At 40.3% G+C, this 14911-nt stretch overlaps 1 protein-coding gene across 1 annotated transcript in view; it reads right to left on the reverse strand.

Moving 5' to 3' along the window:
• The window catches only part of USP6NL (USP6 N-terminal like), a gene marked incomplete at its 5' end in the record, with an annotated part of 174997 nt that overhangs the window by 82161 nt on the left and 77925 nt on the right, over nucleotides 1-14911 (reverse strand). The window lies entirely within an intron of this gene.

Raw genomic sequence — 14911 nt, forward strand, 5'->3', positions numbered from 1 at the left:
TGCTTATGAACATTAATTACACTAAACTGGAATCTTTAGAATAAGAAATAGCATCCTTAAGCTTAAGCCTGCTATAGTTAAATTGTGTTTCATTGTGTAACGGTTGTGTTTTCTAGGTTCCAGTAACTTTCCAATCTTATCACACTACATGCCGTGCTGGGCATTTAAATGAATAAGTTGAAGCTCAGCTTAAGCCAGTTGTAACATTCAATATATGCAAAAAAGAAAAAAGAAAAAGAAAAAATCTCAGAAGTTTAGAGAGAGGGAAAAATGTCAAGTCATATACCACAGCATAAGAATCAGGCTGGCAGCAAACTTCTTATCAGCTAGAAGATAATGAAGCACTATTGTCAAAGTTCTGAGAAAAATGATCATGAACTTAGAATTCTATACCAAGCCAAACTATCAATTAAGCATAAGGAAAAAATAAAACCATTTTTAGATATTACAAAATAATGTAAGCTGAAGAATGACCCCCAACAAATGTCCACATCCGAATCTCTGGAACCAGTGAATGTACCTCATATAGCAAAAGGAATCTACAGATAGAATTAAGTAGGGATCTTGAGATGGGGGGATTATCCTACATCATGCAGGTGGGCCCAATGTCATCATGAGGCTCCTTATAAAAGGGAGACAAGAAGGTCAAAGGAGCAAGTAGGAGATGTGACAATGGAAGCAAGAGGTTGCAATGATGTGAGGAAGGGAGGAGTCCTGTGGCCTCCAGAAGTCAGAAAATGCAAGGAAACGAATTCTCTTTTAGTGGCTCCAAAAGGAACCAGCCCTGATGACACCTGACTCCAGCCCAATAAAACTGACCTCAGACTTCTGGCCTCCAGAACTGTAAGAAAATAAATTTATAGTTACAAGTCACCAAGTTTGTGATAATTTGTTACAGCAGCAATAAGAAACTAATACAAGAATTCAAAGTTTACTGCCTGCAATGTTTCTCTTAAGAAGGCTTTGAGAATATACTACAGAAAAACAAAATAACACCAACCAAGAGAATTGACAAAGACTGTCTCCTTGTGCAAACATCAACCAGGCTCCACAGAGCCCTCCTCTCAAGTAAGCCCCAAACTTGGTCTCCTGTTCTGTAATCCACCGGCCTAGCCCAATTTTAGCAACAATACTGCTAAGTCAGTTGAGTGAGAGTCGCCCCCTCCTCCCCCCACAACCCTTGATATCTGATCACCTTTGATACCTGGTCAGAATCCTCATCCCCACCCTTAATATTTGATCACTCTTGATATCTGGTCAGATTCCTCACCCACCACCTTTAATATCTGATGACCCTGGCCTGCCTTTATCAATAATCCTGTTAAATCAATTTAGGAAGAATCTCCCTGTCCTTGATGTCTCCTCTTAGTAATTGTGCATCCACCAAATTCTTCGCTTTGCTTGTTGGCTATAAATCCCCACTTGTCTTTATTATATTTGAAGTTGAGCCCAACTCTCTCCCCTGTTATTATAGTTTTGATACCTGATGCAATATTCCTGGGTAAAGATTTTTTTATTGTTAACAAGGGTCATAATAATTTTTCTTTAACAGATAAAAGAGGGGCAGACACAGGATCCATAAAATCTCAGAAAACTAAAATTAGACATTTCCAGATGCCAACTGTGTAATTGCGTAGAGCAGTGGTCGGCAAACTGCGGCTCGCGAGCCACATGCGGCTCTTTGGCCCCTTGAGTGTGGCCACAAAGTTTCAATCGCACTGTATGTGCGCGCCCACACGTGGTATTTTGTGGAATAGCCACACTCAAGGGGCCGCAGTTTGCTGACCACTGGCCTAGAGAGTAACCAGCCTATATTAGAATAGGAAACACAAAGTTTCTCAATAAAAATGTGTATTCCAGACAACATAAATCCTGGATATTATTAATGATATAGTAAAAGCTTACATATGAAAAACACTTAAAGAAGATGAGGGGACTATTAGAAATCTCATAACAAGCAAAACAGTGTTAAGTCAATCAAATATGACGTAATGTACAAAGGGGCATGGCTGTGAATCTGATGGTATATGGAAAAAGTGAGTTCATTTTTCAATATTAGGATTATATTTCCTTCCTATATACCTCATCATAATATTTAAAGTTAAGGTAAATGATATTAACATTATTGTTAGAATATCATTAATATGATTACTGAACTCTGATCTGCACAAATACACACACCCCACTCCAAACCTAACCCTCCATCCTAGAAGCAGCCACTTTTACCTACCAAAAGCACTCTCCACACCACACACGGATCTGCATGCATGCAGGCGCACACACATATATTTAAATCTCTCTCTTCCGTTCAAACACTAGAATCATCTTATAAGTAATCCAACACCTTACTCTCTTTTGTTTAACAGTACATCTTGGAGATTGTGCACTTCAACACCTACAGGTCTCCCAGTGGTGTGCCAATAATGGTTTAGCAACTTCCGTGCTGTGGTATTCCCCTATGATGGCCAATACCAAGCTACCAAGGTGATGTCACTGAACAGAAAGTTCAGCTGGTTCCAATACATCAGTGTTTCTACCTCAACCTTCTTGATAGTTGTAAAATTTCCCGATACATTAACATAATTTATTCAACCAATCCTCTCTTAGGAATTTGAACTAGGATGAACTGAGAGAGTCCACTTGCAATGGGAGTTAAATGAAACATCAGGAGGTAAAAAGCACAATAGTCAATGGTGCCCAAGACAGCTGAAAAAAATGAGAAAGCAGAAATGACCAGTAAGCTGAGAAAAAGCAGCTGTTGCAGAGAGGAAAACAGTACCTAAAATACAGAGCAGAGTCATCACCAGAGAGACCCTTTTGCCTCAAAAAGAGTCAGCCCAGCCCTGAAGCCGCTTCATGCTTCCGTTCCTGGTAGCTTTCATTTCAAGTTCAATGTATTCACATGGCACATACTCATTTCCTGAAGTAATATGAATAAGTTATTCATGTCTGTGATCTGAGTTCCTTAATTCCATCTCATCTTTCAACCAAAAGAGGGTCTATGAATCAACAGTACCTAAGCAACGGTTTCAGTTATTTGGATTGCTTCCTCAATATAACACTAAGATATATCAACAATAAAGATTCTTTAATTTGGCTCAAATAAACTCACAAAAATTAAAAAAAAAATTCTTTAAATTGTAAAATCTTAGTAGGCACCACTACTAAAACTTCAATGTTTATTTTGCTGTGCTCTAGATCCAGGCTGAAAGGAATGCTCAGAGGAGAAATAAGCAGAATTAAGCAGATCAACTACAAAATACAACTAAAAACAAACAAAATAAAGGAAGGTGCTACAGTCATAAGATAACCTGAAATACCGCTTATTTTAACAGGCCATTCTGTGCAAGATGAAATTAAATATGGGCACCTCAAAGTTACATATACCTGGTTCCCTCCCCCCAAGAAAGCTTATTCTTATATAGCATCCTGGGATACTGAAGAAGCCTAAGCCAAAAGCACCATCTGTGGTCCTGTGAGAAAAACTGATCCAAAATCTCCTGTCCCGTTATTCCCTCCTTTGGGGTGGAGGTGGGGGTGTCTATAATCCAGTGCTCCTTTACACTCCAGCCCAGTCCCATTTATATCTCTCATAACTCCGTTAACTCTATGTTAAACAAATGTCTTATCAAAAAATGCACAACCTCAAAAGCCCATTTATCTCCTTCCTTTCCCCACAGTGTAATAATCTTAGAAAACTCATCTGGCTTCCTTCCCTCTTTCTCATGTTCACTTGGTAACAACACAACAAAAGATTCTCATCATAGCTGCCATTATAAAAACAGTATAAACAATCATGATCAAGGAGGGGAAAGCCAAAGGCTGAAAGCTAAATGCATGAAAGAACCAATACCATAAACCCAACAATCCTCAAAGATGCTATCTTGAAATAGAATTTTTTAAAAAAAATATAAAGTCCTAACCGGTTTGGTTCAGTGGATAGAGCATCAGCCTGCAGACTGAAAGGTCCCAGGTTCGATTCCGGTCAAGGGCATGTACCTTGATTGCGGGCACATCCCCAGTAGGAGGTGTGCAGGAGGCAGCTGATAGATGTTTCTCTCTCATCGATGTTTCTAGCTCTCTATCCCTCTCCCTTTCTCTCTGTAAAAAAATCAATTAAAAAAATATAAATTTTTTAAAAAACAATAAAAGATATGAGAAAGCTAAGAATCTTTGGCAAAGATTCTTTTTGCAGTGAATGTATATCTGGTAAATAGTATATAAATCCAATTTTAAAAACAAATTGATATATTAAGCACTTAACTGATTAATTCACATTAATAATTAATTTTGAGTAATTTTTCTTATCCTTTTAAGAAATATTTAGTGAGCATTTACCATGTGCTAGAGTCACTATGATAGATCCTAGAATATAGATATCCCTTCACTGCAAAAAGTACACCTTTGCCAAAGATTCTTAACTTTCTCATATCTTTTATTTGTTTTTTTAATTCTATTTCAAAATAGCATTTAAGATTCTATTGAGTCTAAAATTCAGATATGAGAAGTCACGATCTATTTCTAACACTTCCGATTATTTACTAATCCTTCATATCCATTAGGGAATGAATGGATGGATAAATAAGCAAATAGAGGCAAACAGATGGAGATGAAGGAGTGAATGTATGTATGTATGTCAGGGGCTCTTAAATGATGCAGAAAACCAGAACTTGTTTGTTATCTCTACATTCTAATCCACTCTTCTCCACGTGCTTTCCCTTTACCTAGTTTCCAATCCACTCACAGAATTTCACAGTCTCTCTTTCTGTTCTGGAAGGTCATGTTGACTTGGCCGTGTGCTTCCATCAGGCTTCAAGTAACTCTGAACTCTCTCCCCACTCTTCCCTTACTCCTCTCATGGGGCAGGAGTTGGGGGGTCAAGGAGTCTGAAAGGAGCACCTGAGCAAGGCTGAGGCCAAGCTCCAGCCCTTCTCTCTCAGCCACCTTGTCCCTGGGTGCAGGCCCTCTGCTCTGCTCTCCATGTAGGAAGGCAGCTCTCCTGAGGGGAGGCCTAGGGTTGCTTTTCTGGGGGTAAGTCTGTCTAAGTCAAGACGAGGTAAATAAACCCTTTCACTTCAGATCTAATGTCAAGTGTCCTGCAATCAGCCAAGAGGAGTCATTCTGATCTTCATCTGTCATTCTGCTGTGTCTTAGTTCTCAAAGAGAATAATTATCACTACTGGTTCCCTAGAACTCCCAATCAGACAAGTAACTCCTACATTTATGTGTAAAATGATTCACATAGGAAAAGGATATGAAGTGGTGTGATATTACTTAAATAAATACCATTACTACTGATGAAAAACTTAATTACTGGTTGTTGAATATAAGTGTAATTCCCATGTTGGGGGCAGGGCTGAAAGATGATAAAATTGCCAACAATAGATACTTAGAACTAAGACAAACATGAGTCATCTTACTCCTTAAACCCGCCTACACTTGCTGGCAAACACGAGATTATACCCTAGCTGCAATTCCGCCAAGCATGATCGTTTTAATAGATGACACAAGACTGGTTTGTAACAACTCCTTGTTTGTGGATACTTTATAACCTGTTTCGTCAGAGTTTATTGCTGCCAGACACCGTGCTGGCCATTTATATACATAATCTCATAATCCTCACAGTGAACCACCTACTCTGTTAGTTTAATACTATCCCCAGTTTACATACTGAGTGAGGAGTCTGAGGAGTAGCGAGGTTATGTCATTCTGATCCTATAGTAAGTAAATGACAGAGCAGGACTTCAAAATTAGGCTTTCTAATTTCAAAGCTCTGTTTCTTACCACCAAGCCATTTCGCTGAAGTTTAAGTGAAGGATCCTTTTATATTTCCTCTTACTTCTGCTATTTCTTTTCTTAGAAATGCCTATGAATTCTTAACGGTTGTGTTTTCTAGGTTCCAGTAACTTTCCAATCTTATCACACTACATTGTCAATTATTTGTGCAAAATGGAGGCCAGTAGTGTTGTAGAGGATCCAACAGCCATTAATATGAAATATTTTTTGTAACCATAAGCAACTGTACTGTTACGTTTTAAGTTGTGTGTTTTAGGAAAACAACAGAAAATAATTGAGAAACATTTAAAAAATTGACAGAATATTCACCAGTGGATACTGATATTAACTTTACTAAAATATACTTTTACTTGATGATAAAATCAAATGCCTTCATTAGTAATTTCTATGATTATAGAAACAATTCTGTTGAATCCATATTATTTACTTAAATTTCATAACTCTTTCAGCTGATTCACAATTGTAAGCATGTACAGTTATATTCATTACAACAAAAATTTGTGTTGAAGTCAGCCCAAGGGGTTGAAGAATGAAGAAATGATGCAAATGCAGCTAATTCTTATAGACCAAATATAAGACAAAAGGGATGAGAGAATTCACAGACTGCCCACCAGAACAACTGAGTAGCACATAGGAAGACTTGTATTAATACACTAGAGGCCCGGTGCATGAAATTCATGCACTGGGGAGGGGGGAGGGCGGTGTCCCTCAGCCCAGCCTGCACTCTCTCCAATCTGGGACCCCTTGGGGGATGTCCGACTGTCCATTTAGGCCCGATCCCTGTGGACATCCCTCTCACAGTCCGGGACTGCTGGCTCCCAACCGCTCGCCTGCCTGCCTGCCTGATTGCCCCTAACCGCTTCTGCCTGCCAGCCTGATCACCCCCAACTGCCCTCCCCTGCTGACCTGGTCACCCCTAACTGCTCCCCTGCAGGCCCGGTCACCCCTAACTGCCCTCTCCTGCTGGTCCAATCGCTCCCAAATGCCCTCCCCTGCTGACCTGGTCATCTCTAACTGCCCTCTCTTGTTGGTCCAATCACCCCCAACTGCCCTCCCTAGCCGGCCATCTTGTGACCACATGGAGGCCGCTATCTTGTGCGAGGGCGTGAAGGTCAATTTGCATATTGCCTCTTCATTATATAGGATGAACAAGTTCCTGAATGCCCTTAGGTTCAAATTGGATCAGAAGGCCATCAAAAACAAGCAATTTAGGACATAATCAATACAAATGCTCATATCACACTGAAGCTGTCATCCATTTAATCATTTGAAGAAGAACATGAACTGATAACATTGAAAAAGAGTGCCCTAAGCTCCAAACACAACACCACATAATTCTCACAACATGCAGTTGCAGTCAACATAGCTCACCAAACAAATCCTAACAGGGGTGGGCAAACTTTTTGACTCAAGGGCCACAATGGGTTCTTAAACTGGACCAGAGGGGCGGAACAAAAGCATGGATGGAGTGTTTGTGTGAATTAATATAAATTCAAAGTAAACATCATTACATAAAAGGGTACGGTCTTTTTTTTTCAATAGTTTTATTCATTTCAAACGGGCTGGATCCGGCCCACGGGCCGTAGTTTGCCCACGGCTGCCTAAGAACATTATAATTATTTCCCAGGTGTATGTGTGTTTAATATAAGTATTCTTTACATTCTGTTACTCTTATTGTGCTAATAATATTGTGTTAGGATGACTTGGATAAGTAAGATTTATTTTACATTAACAAACATCAAAAGTGCAACACATATGTGGTGGTCTAGATGAATTAAGTACCAACTAGGGAGCTGGGCGCCTAAATCATAGCTAGCATTTATTTTGCATGATATAAATGTTTTATGTATAATATTTCATTTAATGCCTTCATATCAAAACTATGAGATAGATATCATTATTGTTCATTTAGCAGATGAGAATTTGTTACGTTAAATAGCTGGCAAAGATCACACAGCTTTGAAATTTAGAAGGGGCATCTGGAACAAGGCAAAAAGTCTCCAGTGCTCTTCTTAATCACTCTACACGGCCTTTGAAAAAAATAAAATGGCAAGCAAATGAATGAAGGTTTATCAAGAGAATCTGTCAACGGGGATCCTCAAAGCAAATAAGGGAAACAGGCCAGGGAAGTGTCCACCAGTCAATAGGAGGACAAAAGGGGTGTTTCTGAATAGAAAAGAGGCCAGAAAAGCTGTTGGGGAAAAAATGAAGGCTACTCAGGAAAAATAGTTTGTTTATTAATAGCTCACGTTTGTTTAACTGTTATGTGTCAGTCACTGTGCTAGGTACATACATTATCTTATTTAATATTCAAATAGCCGTACTGTCATTTACATTTTAAACAAAACTTAGAAGTCAAGCAACTTGCCCAAGGCTCTATTAGTGTGGGAGCCTCAATTCACACGGACATCCAGAAGGCTCCAAAGTCTGTCCTCTTGCTCACTATGCTGAGAGACAGACAGAGAGAGAAAAAGGGAGAGAAATGTGTCTGTGAACCTCTAAATTAATAAAGTGTAAGCTACCAGCTAGTGCATAGGAACCAGGAAGCAGGTGCGTGGAGTTCAGTGCTAAAGCCTCCATGCACTGGTATACTTCCTCAGTAATACCTACTCCCTCCTGACCCAGTACAAAGAGAAACCTCCCAGGTCTGCCAATGATGACTTCCCAAATTACTAATTCCTGTACCTTTCCAGATAGCCAAGTTCCCAAGGTTTTACTCCATTGATACCATAAAGCTGCCACAGAGTTTTAAGGATATAAAATAGATTTCAATAGTATCTAATTATTATGAACAAGCAAGCAAATATTTCCAAATGTTAAACTGGGACAACTATATATTGCTTTCATATATGACTAGGTACAATTAAGCTTAGTTTTTTATGCTGTACTAGTTATCAACTGCCAGACCCTGGTCAGAAAACAGGGAACTGTGAGCTCCCGGTCAATGGATTTCAGTCTTTAACTTATACTCTATGTTCAATATAACCCAGTCCCCACTCTTATTTTTTTCAAACCCTTTAAAACCGAATCTTGCTGAAACCGGTTTGGCTCAGTGGATAGCGCATCAGCCTGCAGACTGAAAGCTCCCGGGTTCGATTCCGGTCAAGGGCATGTACCTGGGTTGCGGGCACATCTCCCAGTGGGAGCAGTGGGAGATGTGCAGGAGGCAGCTGATCGATGTTTCTGACTCTCTATCTCTCTCCCTTCCTCTCTGTAAAAAATCAATAAAATATATTTTTAAAAAAAAAACAACAACGAATCTTTATTTTTTCTTTATATAACACATATGTTTTTCAGAGTAAAGATTCATCAACCCTAAAGTATATCAAACTTCAAAAAACAGTATTTCTGACACTACTACTGGCAATTTGTTAACATATAATATTGTACAAAAACTTTAGTATTTTCCTGACAAAGAGGTCTTAATAAGACAAAGTTAGTATTTTCACAAAAGCTAAAGGAATGGGGAGTAAATTTATTGCATCATTGCCTCAATGGAAGCACAGCTGTTTCACACAATGCACTTAGTAAAATTATTGTGTCAATTCGATTTGAATATCATCTTGGAACGTAAATGTGCATGATTTAAATTATTAGCTTTTGACTTATACCAAAATATAAGTGAAAGAATTTTCAATCTAAATTAGAGCAAAATCAGAAGTGCAGCACATTAATACTGTAATATCTTCAATAAGTAACTAGGACCAATGAACAAGTCCTCTTCACTTTTGGCATTTTGTTGGTCAAGAACAGGTTAAGTAAGAAAGTTCCTGTAGCTTTATAATGAGACATTTGGAAAGTGATTATATAATTAGCCACCATTTTTGTAGTCATCTGTTTATTCAGAAGTGCTGATGGAGAGCCAGTCATGTGCTCTGGACCCTTCAGTGGAGGGGACAATCAGGAGACCTGCCCAAGGTAGCGGGGGACTTCAAACACCACATCGTGCTAAAGGCTTCAAGAAACATATACATACAGTATGCTGTGAGAACATAAGAGAGAGAACTGGACTCTGGTTGGGGGAGTTTGGAAAGACCTGAGAAAGGTAACCTTTAATTTGACATCTCAGCTGTATTTGGCAATATAAAATATTTCCTTAGTCTTGAAATTCACTGCCTAAATTGTACAACGTCCCCTCAGTTCTCCTACCCTTGCTATTTTTCCCCTCAATATTCTGTGTTAATTCCTTCGCTTCTGCTTATTCTTGAAATATGAGGTTCCCTAGGATCTGCTCTCTAAGAGTGGCTCTCAACTCATCCTTGGCATTTGAAAATTTCAACATTGGAGCAACTCCTGAAGGCCATGACATATAACAATTGGCAATCTTCCTGAGGCATGAATTTGATTCAAGGATTGTCAGTATGAAAGCAGGTCACCTGCCCAGTGAGTGAGCCTAAGCTACCTGGCTCAAGCCTATCAAAGTAGCTTTGCTTTTTTCTCTACTCATTATCACAAACACACTAAGTCCCATGGTTGGAGTAAAAAAAACACAAAGGAAAACATAAAATGTAATGGCCTCAAAAAGAAAGTAAGTAATATTTTCTAAGTAGTTCTGAATTGAGGGATTTACTAAGGTAACGCTGAGACAGTATATGAACCTGGGCCTGAGATCCCAAGGACACCAGATGGCCAAAAAACACACACCAGATAAGCTAACCACAAGTATGTCACCACCCCTCTATTCCCTGCTCAAAAAATGCAAAATTTTATCTCCCTTCTAACCACTTGTTTCTCCTACCCAGACATGGAAAATTCCACAAGCCCACCTTTTTCAAAAGTCTCACTTTTTCAAGCAAGTCTGCTTCGTACTCAGTTTATAGAAGCATCCAAGCAGAGCCAGCCCCATGGTCAATTCAGAGGACCTTCATTCTCTCTCTGCTGCCTCCCCTGTGCCGGTATGATCACCCCTAACCGCCTCTGCCAGCTGGCCTGATCACCCCAACTCCCCAACTGCCCCCCTACCCCCGGCCTGGTTGCTCCACACAGCCTGCTGTTTGGTCGTTTGGTCACCCCTCACTAATCCCCCTGCTGGCCTGGTCACCTCATGAAGCCTGTCCAAAAAATTTCTCTGGGGTTTCCTCTTGATCTCTATCTGGGGAACCCAAGAACCCCAATGCCAGTAACAACACAACATAAGCCCTCTAGATGTGATCTACAGAAGTCTTAAATGACAGATACCACCACAACTGAGCCACCCAACACCTAGAATTACTCCAACACCAAAAAATAAAACAATAAATCAAATACTATGCAAAACAAGACAAACAAACAAAAAAGTCCATAAACAAAAAGAGACTGGAATGAAAAACACCAAAATGTTAACAAACATTTTAACTTCCAAAAGGAAGAAACAGGAATAATTTTATTTTCCTTTTACATTTTTGTATTTTTTTCTGAATGACCAATAAAACATATATATTAATCTATCTATATCTATCTATATAAAAGCCTAACTGACCATTGCAACCAGATGACCAAACAGGCTGCATGGGGTGACCAGGCTCGCAGGAGGGTTAGTGAGGGGCGACCAAATACCAAGCAGCAGGCTGTGTGGGGCGACCAGGCTGTCAGATGGGTTAGTGAGGGGCGACCAAACGACTGAGCAGCAGGCTTCATGAGGTGACCAGGCCAGCAGGGGGATTAGTGAGGGGTGACCAAACGACCAAACAGCAGGCTGCGTGGAGCAACCAGGCCGGGGATGGGGGAGCAGTTGGGGAGTTGGAGTGATCAGGCCAGCTGGCAGAGGCGGTTAGGGGTGATCATACCGGCAGTGGGGGCAGTGAGGGGTTATCAAGCCGGCAGGCAGAGGCAGTTATGGGTGATCAGGCTGCCAGACAGGTGAGAAGTTAGGAGCCAGCGGTCCAGGATTGTGAGAGGGATGTCCTGGATTGGAGAGGGTGCAGGCTGGGCTGAGGGGACCCTTCCCCCACCCCCACCATACATTAATTTTGTGCACTGGGCCTCTCGTTTTATTATAAAATATATGTTTTAGCCTCGCTAGTGTGGCTCAATTGGTTGGCGCATTGTCCAGTACACCAAAAGCTGGAGGGTTCAATTCCCGGTCAGGGATACAAGAATTGATCAGTGAGTGCATAAATAAGTGGAACAACAAATTAGTGTTTCTTTCTCTCTCTCTCTGTCAAAATCAATAAATAAAATAAAAATAATAAAAGCAATAATCTTACATGACCTAATACATGAAAGGAGAGGAAAGTGCTGCCACTGGGCTCCAGGTTCACATTTAGGATTCTTTACAGTAATCTATCCATTCCATCCCCATCCCAATCTCTCACCCTCAATTACCAGGCCAAAATCGTATACATAGGTTCAATCATTTTCTAAATCCATATTTTACACAGTAGAGTAAGACTCTTTAAAAAAAAATCATTAAGAAAAAAAACGAGCCTCTTCCAGAATGATGTACTAGTATTTAATGAGTTATGCCAATTTCTGCATGAAATCTTCCCTTATCTCTAGACGATTGATTATAAATAAAAACACATTTTACATAAGAGAGCTGCCATCTTTCTCACTGTGTTAAACATTTCTTACAAAGCACTGCTTAAACTCACTGAGTGAACATCTGAAATTATAGAAGGTGTTTATAATAGCAACACCAATTCCTTCTTTATAAGTAAGGCCAACTTCACAGTGCAGCAGCAAAGACTGCAAACAATGTAAGTACACCAATTCAGCTATTAAAAATCATGAAGGAAAATTATGTACTGATTTGAAATTATTTCCAAGATATATTGTAAATAGAAAAAAAAGCAAGGTTCAAAACAGTCATACAACATATGTTTGGGGATTAGGGATGCACATAAATATACAAAGTTAATAGTGGTTATCCTGGGGGAGATCAAAAGTAGATAACTGGCCGAAACCGGTTTGGCTCAGTGGATAGAGCGTCGGCCTGCGGACTGAAGGGTCCCAGGTTTGATTCCGGTCAAGGGCATGTACCTGGGTTGCGGGCACATCCCCAGTAGGAGATGTGCAGGAGGCAGCTGATCGATGTTCTTCTCCCATCGATGTTTCTGACTCTCTATCTCTCTCCCTTCCTCTCTGTAAAAAATCAATAAAATATATTTTTAAAAAAAAAAAAGTAGATAACTGAAATGATGCATTTTTCACTGGATACCTTTAGTAGACCTTCAATTTTTACCATGTATATGTTCTACCTAGTCAAAATATAAAAATCATTTAAACAATTGTAAAGATAATGTTAGGAGGAAAATTCCCTCTACAGGGAAAAGTTGAAGATTTAATACTATTCCAACATAGCTACTTCTACACAAGCAAATGGTTCCCTTCTCTACCACACCCTTCTTTTAGCCCCCAGTGATCGGGAACATTAGAAGGGTCAAGAATAAGCCACCTTAGCCCAGCCTCAACCCATGAACCAAGAAGTCACTTGTTCGATTCCTGGTCAGGGCACATGCCTAGGTGGCGGACTCCATCCCTAGTAGGTGGGCCGTGCAGGAGGCAGCCAACTGATGATGTTTCTCTCTATCTCTCTTCCCTCCTATCTCTCTAAAAATCAATAAAAACATGTTTTTTAAAAGTATAGAAAAGTAAAAAAAATAAGTCACCTCAGCCTTTTCTGATAGAATGGCTTCACCTTTCAGTTTTCTTTACTGCTCTAAAAGAAGGAAGGAAAGAATACAAATTCAATGAGACAGAAACTATGGCCACGTGCATAACTACTTCTTTCTTGTTACCAAAAGAAAACCAATTAATACTTGCTCTTCCATTCAGCAGACCATGTAGGCTGGGGAGCAGTGTGGTGCAGAAAGAGGAAATTAAGTGTCTATATTCTACATTCTTAACATGTGAATCAAAAACCAGGCCCAGAGAAGCATATCCTTACTCACTGCAATAATTTTCAAAAGTGTTAGCACTTTATTGAGAACTGCAAAAATTAAAGAATAATACAAATGGCCCTAGCTGCTTTGGTTTGGTGGATAGAGCATCAGCCTGTGGACTGAAGGGTCCAGGTTTAATTCCAGTCAAGGGCACATGCCTGGGTTGTGGGATCAATCCCCAGTAGGGGGCATGCAGGAGATAGCCAATCAATGATTCTCTCTCATCATTGATGTTTCTATCTTTCCTTCTCCCTTCCTCTCTGAAATCAATGAAAACAATAATAAATTTTAAAAATAATAATACAAGTGCTAAAACCATTACATTTTATGCTATTAAGGGCTGGTTCAAATACTTTAAAAATAAGTTCAACCAAATAACAAAGGTTACAGGAGAATCTGCCTCAGCAGATTACACTGCAACTTTCCTGATTAATTCACTTACTGCGATAAATCTGGGTTGTTTTAAAATGGATTTCTTACAGGACTTTGATTTAAAGCAGTTATCGCCAACTGGTGGTCCGCGGACCACTTATGGTCCGTGAGGTCTTAAAGCTTGGCTGATTTAAAGTGTTTTTGAAATGCCTTTAAGCCTTTTCAAGGGTATTTTTTCCCCTTTAAGTCATATTTTCTATAAGACACTGATCTTACCAAATGTAGTTGTGCCAACAGAAGTCCTTTTCAAGAACATCTACACTAATAAAAGATAAACATGCAAATTGACCGTACCTTCGCTACGCCTTAAGCCACGCATGCCAGCCAATCAGAACGACTATATGCAAATTAACCCAACCAAGATGGCAGCCGGCAGCCACGGAGCTGGAGAAAGCAGGAGGCTTGGTTGCCCCAATGATGGAGGAAGCCAAGCTTCCCGCATGCTGCAGGCAGCTCTGAGCTCCACTCAAAGTTTCAATTATAGAAGGTAAATAAACCCCAGATACCTGCTTTCAGCCGGCTGTGGCCACGGAGCTGGAGAGAGCAGGAGGCTTCCCTCCTGCCTGCCGCGGGCAGCTCTGAGCTCCATTCAAAGCAACAAAGTTTCAATTATAGAAGGTAAATAAGCCCCAGAATAAAAAAAAGAAAGAAAAAGAAAAAAAGGAGAGGCTGAGAGCTTCCATTGCCGGGGGGCTTGGCCAGCCTGAAAACAGCCATCAGCCCCTCACCCAGGCTGGCCAGGCACCCCAGTGGGGACCGCCCCACCCTGAAGGGGGTGTGACCAGCCTGCAAACACCCATCATCCCCTCACCCAGGCTGGC

This window comes from Myotis nattereri (genome assembly GCF_964212035.1).
Source record: "Myotis nattereri genome assembly, chromosome: 1".
Taxonomy (NCBI): Eukaryota; Metazoa; Chordata; class Mammalia; order Chiroptera; family Vespertilionidae; genus Myotis; species Myotis nattereri.